This window comes from Humulus lupulus, chromosome 5 (genome assembly GCF_963169125.1).
Source record: "Humulus lupulus chromosome 5, drHumLupu1.1, whole genome shotgun sequence".
NCBI lineage: Eukaryota > Viridiplantae > Streptophyta > Magnoliopsida > Rosales > Cannabaceae > Humulus > Humulus lupulus.
This window is the reverse complement of record NC_084797.1, coordinates 149,233,029-149,251,527: the sequence shown is the minus strand read 5'-3', so window position 1 is coordinate 149,251,527 and position 18,499 is coordinate 149,233,029.

Here is an 18,499-nt window from a genome sequence, read left to right as displayed (position 1 = left end):
CCACCAATCTTGCCTTAAAGGCTTGAGTTGTCCCATTAGTGTGATATTTTCCTCGAAATACCCACTTACAACGTATTGGCTTTGATCCATGTAGTAGATCAACAATCTCTCAAGTGTGGTTAGGCATAATTGAATCCAGCTCATCATTTAATGCCTTATTCCAAAAGGTAGGGTCCCTTGAGGACATAGCTTCTTGGAAGGTTTTAGGATCATCCTCCACTTGAAGTACCATTGGATACTTCAAAGTGTCTCCCTTGTGATTTCCCTCTAATAGGAAAAGAGTCTCCTCTTGAGGGGTTTCATTTTGTGATTCACTTTCTTTAAGTCCTTGGCTTCTTCTAAGCAATTTCGGTTGCTATAAAACCCTTGAAGGTAACTCGTCTTAAGTTCCTTCAAATGAGATCGGTTCTTGAGGCTTATTTTCACTATACAATAGGATCTCAAAGAACTCAACTTCTCTTGATTCAATTATTACATTAGACTCCAAGTCTAATAACTGTGAATGCCAAAAACTTCATACTCTTAATAGACCTTCATTACTATGAACACTAAAATCTACCTACTCCTAAGAGATTTTCACTTTGTTTGACCTAACACATCAAGTAAGTGTTGAATGCAGAAGGATACTACATGCCACCAAGAGGCCACACACCCACAAGACCCCCATGCATCATGAGGTCATTCTGCCTCGCGCGCGCATGCCTCCAGACTGCAGCCTCGCGAGATGCCTATGCCTCACGCGCATGCCTCCATGTCGCGCCCTCACAAGATGCCTCCGCCTCGCGTGCATGCCTCCATGTCGCGCCCTCACGAGATGCCTCCGCCTCACGTGCATGCCTCCAAGCTGCACCCCCGTGAGGCCTTCGCAAGATGCTTCCACCTCGCACGTGCATGCCTCCAAGCCACACCCCCACAAGGCCCTCACCAGATGCCTCCGCCTCGCACGCATGCCTCCAAGTCGCACCCTCGCAAGATACCTCCACCTCGCGTGCATGACTCTAAGTTGCACCTTCGTAAGACACCTTCATGCTTCTCGAGATGCCTCTGCCTCACACGAAGCCATGGAAGTCACATGCGTCAAGGGTTTTATTAGGTCCCTATGAACCTCTTGAGGCATGTGGCTCACTGAAGATGCCCTATCCCATTTTGGGGTAGGAGCATCAGCAAAGATGCACCTCACACATAAGATCTGAAAGAATTCCCAAGTACCCTTACTTAGCCAAATATCGAGGGGCTCAAGACACAGATGCAACCCTGAAAGGTGGTTGTTGTGATAAATTAATATTTGATTTTAATACACAAGTGCACGTAATCACACAAGTAATATAATGATAAGTAGATTGTCTCCACAGGGATTGCAAATTAGACAAAAAAAAGCAAAACAATTACTACACAATTTAAAAGTACTAAAAATAAAATGAGTTGTTTATAGGTTAAGCAAAATAGTAAAGAGATGGAAATATTGAAATTACTACTGAACTGAATAAGAAAATTGAAGGAAAATATATGGATTGTAAAATTGACTTGAATTATTGATTCCCCCTGTATTAATCATCCTGAACGGATTGTGACAGCAATATTCTAGCAAAACTCCCACGTTAACAAGAATTCATTAAACATTCATAAAACTTTCATAAATTTTATGACATTAATTCTTCTACCTAATTAAACATATTCCTACGCAAAATCAGATTTAAGAATGCAAATTCAAGGTTTAATTCTCAAAAAGTTACACAAGGCAAATAACACATCCCTATGTTACTTACTAACATAATATAACCTAGATTATGACTTGTGTCATCCAAGTTCTTCCCATTACATTTAACCTTTCCAACATTAAACATAATTAAATATCTTGCCATTGCTGGCCAAACAACAACAAGAAATTAATATAAGCACACTTGAATGAACAAGAGAGATTTTACTAAAATAAAGTGCAAGAAATTAGTAGACTATAATACAGGGTTCATGAACAATTCAAGCCACCTAAAAATTAGTTCATGGCTGAGTTAATAAAAATTAATCCACAATCAAAACAGCCCATAATATTCAAATTCAAAAATCAACTCAGAAAATATAAAAATGAAGTTTAGAAATAGAAGAAGGAACAAATCCAATTGATGCTTGAGCTTCTCCTTTTTCGTCCTCATTCCTTCTTGCTGATTTCTGGTTTTTCTTTCTTCTTCTTGCTGGTTTTTCTTTCCAAAAATGACTGCCTTCCTCCTCTATTTCGGCTAATACTTCTTTAATTGTATTCTATGTTTCCTCCTTTAGCCCCAAGAGTTGACAAGCAGCAGTGGTATTCGCACTGAAGGTGTGGCGACATTACCTGTATGGGGAAAAGTGTGAGATATACATTGACCACAAGAGTTTGAAATACTTCTTCACTCAGAATGATCTGAACATGAGGCAGAGGCATTGGTTGGAGCTGGTTAAGGATTATGACTGCGATATTCTTTATCATCCAGGGAAAGTCAATGTGGTGGCAGATGTGTTGAGCCGGAGGGGCCCAGGACAATTGTATAGTTCCACCCAGATCTCGAGGGAGTTAACTGATGAGATGGCCAGGGCAAAGATAGAATTGGTAGTAGGCTACTTAGCTAATATTATCTTGCAGTCAACTCTATTGGAGCGAATTAAGGAGGGACAACTCGTGGATGCGCAATTGCAAGATGTTAGGCAGCATGTCTTAGAAGGGACAGCTAAGGATTATTCTACTTCTGAGACTGGTATGCTTCGATATCAGGGATGGATTTGTGTTCCGGCAGATGAGGGGATCAGACGAGAGATACTGGATGAGTCTCACACTACGCCATACTCGCTTCATCCAGGTACCACAAAGATGTATCAGGATCTACGGACATTATATTGGTGGCCCGGGATGAAGAAGGATGTGGTGGAGTATGTGGCTAGATGTTTGACATGTCAGCAGGTAAAGGCTGAGCATCAGCGACCAGCGGGATTGCTTCATCCCTTGGGTATCCCAGAGTGGAAGTGGGAGGATTACCCAGGACAGTGGGACTTTGTGACTCGGTGTGGATGATAGTGGACAGATAGACCAAGTCAACTCATTTTCTGCCAGTGAAGTCGACGTACTGAGTGGAACAGTATGCAGATTTGTATGTGAGGGAGATAGTTCGTCTCCATGGGGTTCCAAAGTCTATTGTATCTCATTGAGACCCTATCTTTACCTCCAAGTTTTGGGGAGCTCTGCAGAGAGCCATGGGGACTCAGCTGAAGTTTAGCACAGCTTTTCATCCTCAAACTGACGGACAGTCTGAAAGGACGATATAGCTAAAAGGGTAAAACGATAATTTTATTCCCTTTTAATTATGAACCATTAATAGAGGATTAACAATGTATGTAATGATTATATTAATAGACACTTTATTTTTTAATAAGGTACTCTGTAAATATATGTCTATAATTACCAAGAGTTCTGTACGCCTTAAATATCCATGGGTTATTAGTGAGCTGAGAAATGGCATAATTATATCAGCCACGTGGAAGACACCTACCCGGAGCTGCTGTTACAAGGCTCTACCCCTTTAGCTCGAGGTAACCAAAGGTTTAATGAGATTACTAAGGCGTCGGGTCAGCAGTGTCGACACCACGGGCTGAGACTATATCAAGCTTGGGATACGAGCTGGAGATGACACCTCTGACCTTTTATAAAGTCAACCATGCAATGTAAACGTGGATATATCAGACATCACGTGTCTACTCCATTCCTGAATTCTCGAACACGCAGCATAAACTTGCGTGTTCAGGCACCCCACGACTGGGTTGGGCCATGCGGCCCATTATCCCCCTTGCCTATTGATTAGACCACACTTCATTGTCAGGTTTTAGGAATTAATCATGAATGTCACAGAAGTGACAAGATGGGTAAGAAGGTCACGGGATGACCTCCCTTGCCAACACCCAGGTGCCCTCTCCCTATAAATATGGAGACCCTGGGAGTTACAAGGGGTTGGCTTCTAATTTGTAAAGAATATCAGAGATATATCAATAATATCGGCCGGTGGACTAGAAGGATTTTAACCTTTGAACCACCTAAAAAATTATTCGAGTTATAATTTTCCTTTGAGATCATTCATCTATTACGGTTCATTATTTACACTAATCCCTATCCTTATTCATATAATTATCTGTTGCCGAAGAACCGCGTCAACAGTTTGGTGCTTTCATTGAGAGTTGTTAGATTGGTGCTATCGCAAATACCAAACCATGGTAGTCACTCGCTCAAGACATGGTAACAAGGCGGACCAACGTGATGGGCAGGAGGCCCACCATGCCGCCATGTCCGATGATCAGAACCCTGAGGTCCAGCAGCGGTCGGGCAAGCAGCCAATAGGCCTGTCTGAAGTACGTGACAGCGGGAACGTCCCATATAACCTATCTCAAGATAGGAGGGACAATAACCCGCCTAACACATACCATGGAACCGGAGTTGTTGAACAGCCCCGGAACAACAAAGGAAGTCAGGATAAAACCCTTGAGCATCTGGCTTAGATGGAGGAGCTGATGAGGAAGCTCTTATCAGAAAAAGAAAAAGACGAGTATGATTCAGGGGACGAACTTGAGCTCTTCGCCCCCAGCATAGGAGCAACGGCGTATCCACCTGGTTTCCGCATGCCTCACTTGTCCAAATTAAACGGAGACGGGGACCCGTCAGATCATCTGGGTATGTTCAACACCTTGATGATGGCCCACAACATTGGTCCCGAGCTGAGATGTTTAATATTTCCTTCCACCTTGACCGGGCCAGCCAGGCAATGGTTCAAGCAGAGTAAAAAGCAATCAATCAGCTCGTGGAAAACCTTTTCTGCTGACTTTAAAAGGGCATTCCGAGCTTCTCAGGCTGCCCGCGTCAAGGCCGATACCCTAGCGAACGTAAGGCAGCAGCCCGATGAGCCTCTGAAGGCTTACCTGAGCAGATTCGCGAACGTCGCTGCTCGGGCCAGAGACGCTAATAACAGCTCCAAGCTCATGGCCTTGAGGACTGGGATCCTCATCGAAGGCGGACTCTGGGAAGAGATACAGAGGAAGGGAGTCAGCACCGTAAACGAATTCCTAAATAGGGCCCAGGGATGGATAAACCTGGAGGAGGTGCGAGCATCAGCCGCAAGAACCAGCCAGGTCCCTGAACAGCCCACTGGAGTGGGAACGGACGTCGTGGCAGCGACACAAACCGTTACACAGAATAACTAGTTTGGTGGAGGCAAGAGAAAGGGGAGCAGCGAGGGCGGCCAGCACGGCCCAAAGAAGAACAAGTCTGTAGAAAAATTTAAGCCGGTCTAAGCGACTTATACCGAGCTCACCCACACTAGGGAGAACATTTTCCTAGCAAACTCTGCTCGCCTCCCCTGGAAGAAGCCAGAACCGTTGAAGCACCAGAAGGGTGAGCGAGACCCTTCCAAGTTTTGTCGGTTCCACAATGACATTGGCCACAACACCGATGATTGTAGGCACCTGAAGGATGAGATCGAGACTCTCATCAGAGTCGGACCCTTGGCTCAATATGCGCAGAATAGAGTTCCCGCCAGCCATCCAGCTCCGAAAGTCTCGATAAGTCAGCCCGGGTCTAGGGTAGATCAGGACGTCCCTCCTCCTGTGATAGGAGGAGAGATCTCCACGATCTCTGGAGGTCCCCATCTGGCTGGCACGAGCAGAGGTGCCCAAAAGAGATATGTCAACGAACTTAAGGCTCATAATGGAGTGTAGTTCGTCCCTGAGCAGCATCTACCCAAACAACAACGATTGGAGAGGCAACCAATCATATTCACCGAGGAAGATGCCAGCCACGTCCAATTCCCTCTGGTCGCAGCCGTTCAGCTCGCTAACCAGAGGGTTAGGAGAGTACTGGTCGATAATGGGAGCTCGATAAACCTACTGTTCTGGTCTACGCTGGAAAAGATGGGTTTATCTGTCACCAAGATGAAAGCCACCTCCATGATGCTATACGGATTCTCTGGAGAAGGATCGGTGGCAATAAGAACGATCGAGCTGGTGATCACCTTGGGAGAGGGACCTCGGACAATCTCGAAACTCCTCGAGTTTATGGTCATTGATTGTCCCGCCGCATACAATGTTATCTTGGGTCGACCTACACTGATAATGTTTGAAGCCATAACCTTCATCCGTCACCTCGCGCTGAAATTCTCCTCTTCCTCGGAGATATGCATGGTCCGAGGTGACCAACTTGCTACCAGGGAATGCTACAACATTTCTATGAAGGGAAGATCAAAACCCGGGCAGGTAACGATGACCGTCCAGGGCGGAAATGAGGAATCTCAGGAACATGTGCCTAATCCTGAGATTGAAAAACCTCAGAGCACCAAAGGGGAGGATATCACCTTAAATAATGATATCGACCCCAGAATAGGCGAGGACAGATCCGAGCTCCAGGCCATCGAAGAGCTCGAGGAGGTAAGCATTGATCCACAAGATCCCTCGAGGGTGGTAAAGCTCGGGAAAAATCTATGCAGCGAAAGGAAGGCGGAGCTAATTAAGTTTCTGCAGGAGAATCTAGACGTGTTCGCCTGGTCTCATGAAGACATGGTAGGGATCAGTCCGAGCATCATCATGCACACCCTCCACTTGGATAAAAGCGTGCCTGCGAAATCCTAGAAACTAAGGCGCCTAGGAACAACCCGAGTTGAGGCCCTAGAAGAGGAAGTAGCCCGGCTCTTAAAGTGCGGCTTTATCCGTGAGGCCAAGTTCCCGATCTGGGTCGCCAATCCTGTGTTGGTCCCGAAGCCCAACGGGAAATGCCAGACCTGCATCGACTTCTCCAATCTGAACAAAGCTTGCCCCAAAGACTGCTTCCCTTTGCCAAGGATCGACCAACTGGTAGATGCCACGGCGGGGCACGAGCTCATGTATTTTATGGATGCATATTCGGGATATAATCAGATCGCCATGAATCCAGCAGACCAGGAACACACTAGCTTCATGACCCCGACTAACGTTTATTGTAACAAGGTCATGCCCTTCGGGCTGAAGAATGCCGGAGCTACATACCAGAGGTTGGTAAATAGGATGTTTGCCAACCAGATCGGGAAGAACATGGAAGTGTATGTTGATGACATGCTGGTCAAGTCGAAGACTGCTGATAACCACATTTCTGATCTGGAGGAATGCTTTAAGATATTGAGAGAATATGGCATGAGGCTTAACCCAAAAAAATGCACTTTCGGGGTCGCGTCAGGAAAATTCCTGGGTTTCATTGTCAATACCAGAGGAATCGAAGCAAACCCCGATAAGAACAGGTCGTTACTCGAGATGCCTTCACCCCGATCGCGAAAGGACGTTCGAAGTCTGACAGGAAGGGTGGCGACCCTTAATCAATTTATTTCTAAATCTACCGACAAGTGTCTGCCGTTCTACAACCTGCTCCGGGGGAATAAGAAATTCGAGTGGATCGAGGAATGCGAACGTGCCTTCCTCAACCTGAAAGCACATTTAGCCGAGCCGCCCGTATTATCCAAACCAACGGCAGGGGAGCCTCTTTTCCTTTACCTAGCTATCATGGAAGATGCAGCTAGCGCCATCTTAGTCAGAGAAGAGGACCGATCTCAAAAGCCAGTCTATTACATCAGCAAGAGGCTTCTCGGAGCTGAGTCTCGGTATCCGTTGATGGAGAAGATGGCTTTCTGTCTCATTACGGCCTCCCGGAAGCTTAGGCCGTATTTTCAGTCCCACTCAATACATGTCATAACCAATCAGCCTTTAAGGCAGGTTTTGCAAAAACCTAAAGCATCGGGACGTCTGTTGAAGTGGGCTATTGAACTCAGCCAATTTGAGATTTTGTACATACCGCGAACTGCAATAAAAAGCCAGGCCCTGGCTGATTTTGTGGCAGAGTGCACGGGATTCCGAGAAGATCCTGTAGAAGAGTCAGCCCAAGCCTCCTTAGCCCAGGCCTCCTTACCCCATGCCTCATGGAAGGTCTTCGTAGATGGCTCGTCTAACGAGAACGATTCCGGGGCTGGAATCATATTGATATCCCCGGAGGGACATCGATTCCACTCGGCATTGCATTTCGGATTTAGAGCGTCTGACAACGAGGCTAAATACGAAGCTTTACTGGCCGGGCTAAGGGTGGCCCAGGTGCTGAAGGCCAGCTCCGTCCAATGTTACAGCGATTCCCAGCTCGTGGTAAACCAAGTGTTAGGGGAATACCAAGCACGGGGAACCAAGATGGCTGCTTATCTGGCCAAGGTAAAGAGCGAGTTGTCTGCATTCGAGTGTGGCTCAATCAAGCAGATACCTCGGGAGCAGAATGCCAATGCGGACGCCCTGGAAAAGCTCGCTACCTCTAGAGAGACGGAGACTTTGGGGTTAGTTCCGGTAGAGTTCTTGGAGAAACCAAGCATAAAGGAAATCTGGGCGGAGGTCGAGATGATCGACGCCAGGCCGACCTGGATGACCCCCATCCTCGAATATCTCACAGTAGGAAAGTTACCTGAAGAGCGAAATGACGCAAGGCGGGTACTTTACTAGGATCCAAGGTATACAGTGATAGATGGGATATTATATCAGCGCGGACACTCTCTACCTCTCTTGCGGTGTGTTCTGCCAAGCGAAGCGAAGACCATTTTGGAGGAAGTGCACGACGATTTTTGCGAAGATCACACTGGGGGGCAATGCTTGGCCCTGAAGATATTAAGGCAAGGATATTACTGGCCCGCTCTGTCAAAGGACTTGATCTCCTACGTCAAAAAATGTGACAAGTGCCAGCGATTTTCCACGGTTGCCCAAGCTCCATCGGCCGAGCTGAAGATGATCTCGTCCCCATGGCCATTCGCGGTCAGGGGGATTGACTTGGTTGGTGCCCTCCCTACTGGAAAGGGAGGAGTTCATTACGTGGTGGTGGCTATCGACTACTTCACCAAGTGGGCAAAAGCAGAGCCCCTGGCAACAATCACTTCAAAAAGAGTCCTCGACTTCGTGGTCAAGAGCATTATCTGCCGATTCGGGCTGCCAAAGAAGATCGTATCGGATAATGGAACGCAGTTCGATAGCGACCTCTTCACCGAATTCTATGAGAGGCACGGCATTGTTAAGAGCTTCTCCTCCGTGGCCTACCCCCAGGCCAATGGGCAGGTCGAGGCCGTCAATAAGACGCTAAAGACAAGCCTTAAGAAAAGACTGGATGAAGCCAAGGGAGTCTGGCCAGAACAGCTCCCCCAGGTACTGTGGGCATACCGGACCTCGCATCGAACGCCGACGGGTCATACTCCTTTCTCCCTGGCTTTCGGGAGTGAGGCAGTCCTTCCTGTCAAAGTAAAGGCAGCCTCGCATAGAGTCCAGGCATTTGACCAAGACCGCAATGACGAATTGCTCTGCGCGTCCCTTGACCTGATTGATGAAAGACGAGAAGATTCACAGCTACAGCTCGCGCATTATCAACAAAAGATCACTCGTTATTTCAACTCAAAGGTCAGAAAACGCGCCTTTAGCATTGGCGACCTGGTCCTCAGAAGAGTCTTCCTAGCCAGTAAGGATCCCAAGGACGGAGTATTGGGACCGAACTAGGAAGGGCCCTACCAAATAACCGAGGTCATTAAAGAAGGAACCTACAATATAGCTCGGCTTAATGGAGAAGTAGTCCCACGAACTTGGAACGCTATCCATTTGAAGAAATATTATCAATGATATCTTTGTAAGGCTTAATCAGAAAAGCCATCTTTTGTTTATTAAGTAATGAGAATTAAATCTTCTTACATTATTGTGCACATTTGTGGATGTAACGTCAAGTAACCACGAAAGACCCTTTCCTAATTACTTGGGGGGCATATGTCCTGGATATAACCAGGTCATCCTAAAAACTTAGAAGTTAATTCAAATTTATTGATCGATGTTTTTCTTAAAAAGCACGAGATATCGATAAAGGATTAACGCGAACTAAGTTGTATCCTGAATATAACCAGGTCATCCTAAAAACTTAGAAGTTAATTCAAATTGGTTGATCGATGTTTTTCTTAAAAAGCATGAGATATCGATAAAGGATTAACGCGAACTAAGTTGTATCCTGGATATAACCAGGTCTTCCTAAAAGCTTAGAAGTTAATTCAAATTGGTTGATCGATGTTTTTCTTAAAAACCACGAGATATCGATAAAGGATTAACATGAACTAAGTTTTCAAATTAATGTCCTGGATTCAACCAGGTCCTAAAAACTTAGAAGTTAATTCAAATTGGTTGATCGATGTTTTTCTTAAAAAGCACGAGATATCGATAAAGGATTAACACGAACTAAGTTTTCAAATTAATGTCCTGGATTCAACCAGGTCCTAAAACTTAGAAGTTAGTTCAAATTGGTTGGTCGATGTTTTTCTTAAAAAGCACGAGATATCGATAAAGGATTAACATGAACTAAGTTGCATCCTGGATATAACCAGGTCGTCCTAAAAACTTAGAAGTTAATTCAAATTGGTTGATCGATGTTTTTCTTAAAAAGCACGAGATATCGATAAAGGATTAACGCGAACTAAGTTGTATCATGGATATAACCAGGTCATCCTAAAAACTTAGAAGTTAATTCAAATTGGTTGATCGATGTTTTTCTTAAAAAGCACGAGATATCGATAAAGGATTAACACGAACTAAGTTTTCAAATTAATGTCCTGGATTCAACCAGGTCCTAAAAACATAGAAGTTAATTCAAATTGGTTGATCGATTTTTTTCTTAAAAAGCACGAGATATCGATAAAGGATTAACACGAACTAAGTTTTCAAATTAATGTCCTGGATTCAACCAGGTCCTAAAACTTAGAAGTTAGTTCAAATTGGTTGATCGATGTTTTTCTTAAAAAACACGAGATATCGATAAAGGATTAACATGAACTAAGTTTTTAAATTAATGTCCTGGATACAACCAGGACTTAAGTCTTAGAAGTTGGTTCAAGTTGATTAACATGTTTTTTCCTAGAAAAGCATAAGATGCCAATCACAACACCAACAAAAACTAAGTTATTACCAAGTGCATAGAAGAGAAATAACCATAAGGTCGGGGCAAAAATATGTAAATAAATTGAAATAAAGTTGGGGATACCAATTGTTTCGAGGATAAAAACCTCGTGATGAAAAATTACAAAAAAAAAGTAAATGATAAAAGGAAGGGAGAAAAATCCTAAGCCCCGCCAGGCCGCTCTGATGAAGTCACCCCCTCGTCATCCTGCTTAGTGGCAGTGGAAGTCTCCCCGGTCTCGAAGGGCGCCTCTTGTTGAAGGCGAGCTTTGAACTTCTCCAAGAAGGACTCCCACACGTCCGGCCACAGGAAGGAGAAGTCACCATCCGGGTTGAAGACCCAGCAGTGGTACAGCATAGCCTCCATGGAGGAGCTGGAAGCTGCCCTCTCCACTGCCAGAGCAGCCTTGGCCTCCTCGACCTCGACCTTCGCAGTGTCTAGTGCGGCCCGGGCAGCCTTGGTCTCCACTAGCTCGATCTTCGCAGTGTCTAGGGCGACCTTGGTGGCCTCGGCCTCCCGCAGCTTGGTCCGAGATGCCTCCAGCTCGGTCTGCGCAGTAACCGAAGCGGCCTGCGCGACCCTCTCATTTTCTCGAGCAGTTGCCAGGGCCGCCTTGGCATCCCTTTCCTGTTGTTGAACAGACGCAAGGGCGACCTGAGCAGCCTGGTGCTCACCCCTGATCTCCTCAATCCTGGCCCTGGACCGAGATATGCTCTGATGGAGGGCCAAAGCCGCCTACAAGACCAAAAGATAATAAGGCAAGTGCCTTAGAAAAAAAATAATAATACAAACAAGCAGGGAGAACCAGTGGCAAAGCCAACTTACCGTGAGGGTCATCCCCAATGAAGACTCCATCACGTTCTCGGGGCTCCTTGTCTCGATCTCCCGCAAATCCCTCGAGGTGGCATTGTAGCAATCATCCACCATGTAGGTCGTAGTTTCGTAGACCATCCCCCTAAAGACCTCGAGGACCTTCTCCAAGGCCTGGGGGTTGACCGGGATGCGCACACCAGGGGTCGAAGCTGACAAGGCCCCAGTGGGCGCCTCCGGTTCCCGAATAGAGAAAGGAGGTCGCAGAGGAGGTGGAGCCATCTTCTCCATGGCCGGAGGGAGTGGAGGCTTTTTCTCTACAGCAGCAGGGGCTTGGTTTTTCCCCTTGGCCGGAGACTTGGAGGTAGTCCCGATGGCTTTCTTCGCCATCTGGAGCCTCTTCACCATGGGCCCGGAAGACCCGGAGGAAGGGTTTCCTCCAGGGAACATAGCTCAAAGATCATTTCCCCCGAGCTGCGACATCTCCTCTGTTGAAACAAAGAGCAAAGCATTAATATACATGCAAAAATATTTGTGCAAAACAAAAAAAAAATCAGAGCTTAAGTATGTATTGAAAGGGGTCCTACCCTCCGAGCTAGAGGAGGAATCTATGGTCACGACCTCTGGCCCCGGAGCTTCAGTGGGGGAGTCTAAGATAACGACTTCACGAGCTAGAGGAGGCTCTGGGTTCGGATCCGCCTCGGGACTGGACACTTCTACGTACTGCCTAAGACCCGGAGCTACTACACCCTCCAGGAGGGAGGGCCACGACCTAAGATTGGTCCCGTACTCCTCGAAAAAGGCCGACCTAAAGGCCAAGGTATTATCTACTACTATAGTACCCCTAGGGCGGCTCATGTCATAACACAGCACAAGTTGGTCGACACATTGGAGTAGAGTGATATCGCGGTCTGGGTCATTTTGGTGGCGATGAACGGGTTGGTTGGGGTTAAACCTAGCAAGTCGTAGGTCTGCAGTGGCCCTATCTAAGTCCCTAAATAAATAAGGGTTACCTTGGCTGGAGGGGCCGGCTGCTGCCCCGGATTGGATCCTCTCTGCATTGGCTTCCTGGGCGACCTCCAGAGCCTGCTTCTGGCGCACGAGGGGCACCTCATCCTCCTTGTCCTCATCCTCACCCGCGGCCTCCTCCTCGGAGATGGATGCCATCTCGCGAGCAGTGGGGATGGTCCGCGGTCTCCTCAAGGCCAGAGTCTGGCCCAGAGAAATCAACTTACACGCCAGCATCGTCTCGTCAGACACGAGCTGGCGGTATTCTTTTTCACTTGGGGGGAGCCCCACCAAGGTTTCCTATTGACCCCCAAGGGTCACTGACTTGGTCGTCCTCGCGAAAATAGCTGCATGATAGTTTCTAAGTCAGGAACAAATAAAAAGAGGCTAATCAGGAATCAACTTACGAGCTGAGGATAGAAGGAACTTACGAGGATGGTTGAAGTAATGGTATTCGCAGTTGTGAAACCCCTTTGACATGAAGAACTGATCCTTAAAGTCATTGGGGTGGCAGGGCAGCTCGATGACTGCAGCCGAATTGGGAAAACGGGTCAAGTAGTAGAACGCGTCGCCTCGCCCCCGCTGCTCTGGGCTGGCTTTAAGGCAAAGGAAGCATAGGATGTCCGCCGGCGTGGGGACCTCCCATTCCTGCTTTAGGAATAAATACTTCAACCCCGCTAACAAACGGTAGGAGTTAGGGGGGAGCTGGAAGGGGGCCAGCTTCGCGTAATTTAAAAAATCTGTGAAGTACTAGTCCAGTGGGAGGAAGGCCCCAGCCTTGAGATGCTCATCACTCCAGGCGGCGTACTCCTCGTCGAGCGGCGCGCAGCTCCGCTCGCCTTCAAGGGGAGGTCGGGCGTCCAGGGCGCCTGTAACGACCCAAATTTGTTAATAAGGCTTAAGGGCCTTTATTAGTGTGCCTGGAGGGCATAATGGGAATTATGTGTGACTTTAATGAGTAAGATGCATGATTATGATTTAAAGCATGTTAAATGACTATTTGAATATTCGAGATGCATGACTATGTGTATTAGTATGCATGTAGGCCCTGATTAGGTTAGAAGGGCGTAATCATAATTTTGGCCATTATGGGCATAACTATATTGATATTTGTGATAATTGTCGAGACCACATTATTATGTGGATATATCTGTGATCTGTGACTCGAGACGATCCTAGTGAGCAGATTAGCAAAAATGTCATGGCGGGGATTTATACCTGGCTCGGGGTGAGCCTAGGGGTATAAATGGGAATTTAGTGAGTATATTGGAGTCTATTTTTACATCGAGGAATATTATTGGTGATTAATTAGGTATCGGGAATTAAGTGATAAATATTATAGACACTTGAGGAGTTAGCGGGAATTGGGGTGAAATGACTAAAATGCCCTTAAGTGGATTAAAGGGTTTAGAAGTAATAGGGAGGGCATTAAGGTCATTTGGCTTTCTAAAGATGGGTATTACTAAGGCTTTATGTTAGTGGGAGTGGTAGAATACTACAGAAGTCTGAGGAAAGAAGGAAAAGAAAGGGAGGAAAAACAGAGCTGTTTTCTCTAGGGTCAGTTTTCTTGGGTTTTCTTGGAGCAAAGCTCAGAGGAGAGCTAGGTTAGGCTGAGCATCAAGGATCCTAAGCTAGGCTTGAATAATTGGCAAGGGTTTAGCAAGAACACATCATCACTTGAGGTAAGACCTTGTAGCTTCTTCAGTTTCTGGTTTTAGTTTTTGACCTGTGGTGCATAAGCTGGACTTGATGGGAACTTTAGGGAATTCAGGCCAAAGTTTGAGGAAGAGCAAGCTAAGGAGGTGTAGAGGTTGTCTTGAAATCGAAATCCCATTAAAGGTATGAATTCTAAGCTTCTAACTTTGATGTTTTGACTGGTTTCTGCTGAGTTTTGATGTCTAGAAGTGTCTATGGTGAATTTTGAGATTAGGGATGCATGTGCTTGAGTTCTGGGTATTTGGGGTGCTTGGGATGATTGGAGTGTGTTAACAAGGTTGTTTTTGAGTTTGGTGAAGGTTTGGAGAAGTTTTGGTTGAGTTTGGTTCGAGGAAATCGCAGGAGGGAAAATTGGGAGGTTGCCTGTCTGTGACTACCGCTACAGCGCTAGCCTTTGGGCGCTGTAGCGCTAGGCCATGCATGCTGAGGGTATTTTGCTTCTACTTGGAGTGCTTTAGCACCCTCCAATGAGCGTTGTAGCGCTACCCTGTCTTCAGAAAGGGATTTTAGGGTTGTTTTCAAGGGTTTTTGACCAAGGGTTTGGGGTTTGGTTCCACCACCTTGTTTGGTGGAACTAGAACTTCCCGGGGGCTCGGGATTGGTCCCGAGGCTAGGTTTTGGGACTTGAGGTTTGGTGATGACTTTGACCTATGGTTGTGTTTAGGTGAGCGCTAGGGCTCGAGAGGGATCGTGCTCAAGGAGTCAAGTGATCAAAGCTTGCGAATCGAAAAGTAAGAAAACTGCACCCGGTTATATGTTTGTGATGGGACTAAGTGCTCCCGATATTTGTATTATGTTAATGATGGTATTATGCCATGGGACATGTGATAGCGGCCTAAGGGTGCCGTACACAATATTTGCGCATAGGGCGCGGCTTGGCCACTGGTAGCCGAGGACAGCTTTATATTCACTGAGCTCGATTTAAGCGGGCCGAAGTTAGTGGGATAACGGAGGGTCCGGCCTGAGGGCGCTAACCCTAGTTATCATATGTGATTTGGTGTATGCTATAAATTAATATGTTTAGTATGCTGAATACTTGACTATTATGAATGTTGATATGATTAAGAATATGTGATGCAATATGAGATATTGATTTGTCTGTTGATTGCTTATGCTCTGTTGTTGTGTTTTCTTGCTGGGCCTTGGCTCACGGGTGCTACGTGGTGCAGGTAAAGGCAAAGGCAAGCTGGACCAATCCTGAGATGGAGAGCAGCGGGGTTGAATGTACATAGCCAGCTATTCGATCGCCATGGTCGAGGAGTGGATCAGGACAGAGATTGCCTAACTGTCTGTTTTGCCTTAATATGGCTTGATATTGTATTTAAACCTTACGACTTTTGTAAACGGTCTTTAAACTTAATATTTTTGGGATCCCGTGTAATCAGGAAACGTCTCTTTATGAAAAATGTGACTTTTGAGACCAAGACATTTTAACCCTAGTTCCTTTATAGTTTCAATAGCACGTTTTTAATTAAACAACTTGATTAGCAAGTCTAGCACTTTATAAACACACAGTGTAACGGTCTTGGCTATCCAGGGCGTTACAGCACCCCTCCCTATCTCAATGTTATGGGAAAGCATAATTTTGTTGACTTTCCCTTGTGTGGTGACCTTCGAGGTGATCCTCTCGGCCTCGAAAAAGGCATCGGGCCCCACCTCAACCTCCTTCCCCATGGTGGGACCAAAGTTGGGGATCGGGGAGTCTGTGGCCACCTCTTTCCCCTTACTGGTTTGCTGGGAAGATGAGCTGCCAGCACTCTTCTTGGGTGCACTCTTCTTGGGTCCCATCTGGTCGCCTAACGAACAAAGAAGAAAGTTTAGAAAAGGCGACCTAAGCATAAGAAAGAATCTAGCGCGAAGGATTTCCTTTACACGAGCTGAGGTAATCTCAGCCCGCGGCGAGTGAGACTACGCAGTTCTATGAACACGCGCCTGTGCTCCCAACGGGTCCCCGATTACTCGGAATCCGTGTGTCAGGAGGGTCAGAATAAAAGTTTGCCTTGGAAGGAAAGTTTCAGTAGGCAAAACCGCCTATGAAGCGTGTCCCCTAAGCTACCCAGTTTTTGCACCCTAAAAACTTGTTGTTCCAAACAGGCATAAAAAATTTTACCCAAAAAATCACCCCAAAAGTTGTATCCTATGAGTCATGCTCCTAAGTGGTTTTTCCTACGGTCGATATGTAATGACCCAACTACTCTAGAATTTTGGACCATTAACGAAAACTATACATAAACACTAATCCTTAACAAAACTTACAAGTGAAAAGATCATAACTTTATTAAAACTTGTAAAAGGGTAATGTTAAACTTACATAAAATTGAAGTTAGGATATGGGATCCCATTGTTTTAAAATCAAAACATGGCATAATGATAATTAAAAAGAGATTACATAATAAAATGCGGAAAAATACATATAAAAACCATAAGAAACAAAAACTACATCCTCGAATTGAAACTCTCGGCTCTTTGAATCTATTCCGCCTCAATACACATTCCCCAAGCTTCCAAGAACCTTTCCCGCCACTATAACTATTTTCCTGCACATATAAACATAAAGGAATGAGCCTAATGCTCAGCAAGGAAAATCTAACATATAGCCATACACATAGAAATTCATAATGCAACATAAAGCATACTATAACACTTATGTCACATACATACTATAATGGCCATTATTACTTGGGGTCCCATAAACTAAACAAGTCATATGCCCATTAGATTAGTGGGGTCTTGCTAGCTAAGCAAGTCATATGCCCATAATCTATTTGGGGCTTGTTAGTCATATAGGTCATATGCCCAAGTCTACAATCATACTTATCATAACATATTGCATAACATAAAATCATAAGATAACATATAAAAGCATATAACACATAAATCCTATCCTATTTTCCTTACCAAAATAACCGGGATATGAGAACTGATTTGGGACCTTGGAACACTCCTAAAAACCATTTATAATATGGTGAGTATATTGAAGAAAAGGGATGAAAGTGAAAAAGGGACTATGCTATCAAAATATACTTACCAAAAACCTTGTGCTTAAGAACTTGGATTTCCTAACCAAGAATAAGAATAAGGTTAGAATGAGTAGAAGACTATGAAAATTTTTAAAGAACATAATACAGAAATGGACTAGAGTTTGGAAATACCTTGAAGACTTATATGACCAATCTAAACCTTGAACCGAAATGTGAATAAACCTTACTTCCCCAAGTGTTTGATAAGCTTATAATTCCCAACCCAAGTGTTTACACTCTCACACTCACCTAGCAACTTGCAGCCTCTGAACTTAGAGTAATAGATGAATAAATGGCTGGGTACTAGGTCCTATTTATAGAGTTTAGGAATGAAAAGATCTTCATTTAACTTGAATAAAAATAATGGCTTTTTAAGTGAAAATAATTTGAATTATCGTTCAGCAGAGGCTGAAGACTCGTTCAAACAGATGCTGGACTCATCAAGAGGTTGAAGGTTTGAATGGAGAACGTTTTTGAAAACTTTCAAAATATGTTGAGAGGGGCGATATATCGCCCCCTGTAGGCGATATATCGCCTGGGCCAGTATGCCCGAGGCAATCGTGCAACATTTCGTGTTTTTCGTATCTTCGTGCTGTGATATATCGCCCCCTATAGCTGCGATATATCGGCATACGCTGATTATTTAAACACGAAATTACACATTTTTAGCTTAATTTAAATTGAGTAAACAGCCTTGACTAAGCCCTCTAACATTTTCAAAGCTGCTGACTGACCTTAGAATGTTCAAATTTTAACCTTAATAAATTTAATCCTCAAAATACTTAATTATTAATAAACCCATACATAACATGTGCTATTATCTAATTGGTTCTTTATCTAAACCTTATAGTATAATAAATATTATCCTCAATATCAGTCATATTAGTCAAACCTTAGGTTAAAATTAATATTCCTAAACTATAGGTTAAACTTAGAAAATCTACAAGTACTACTATGAGTGTCCAAA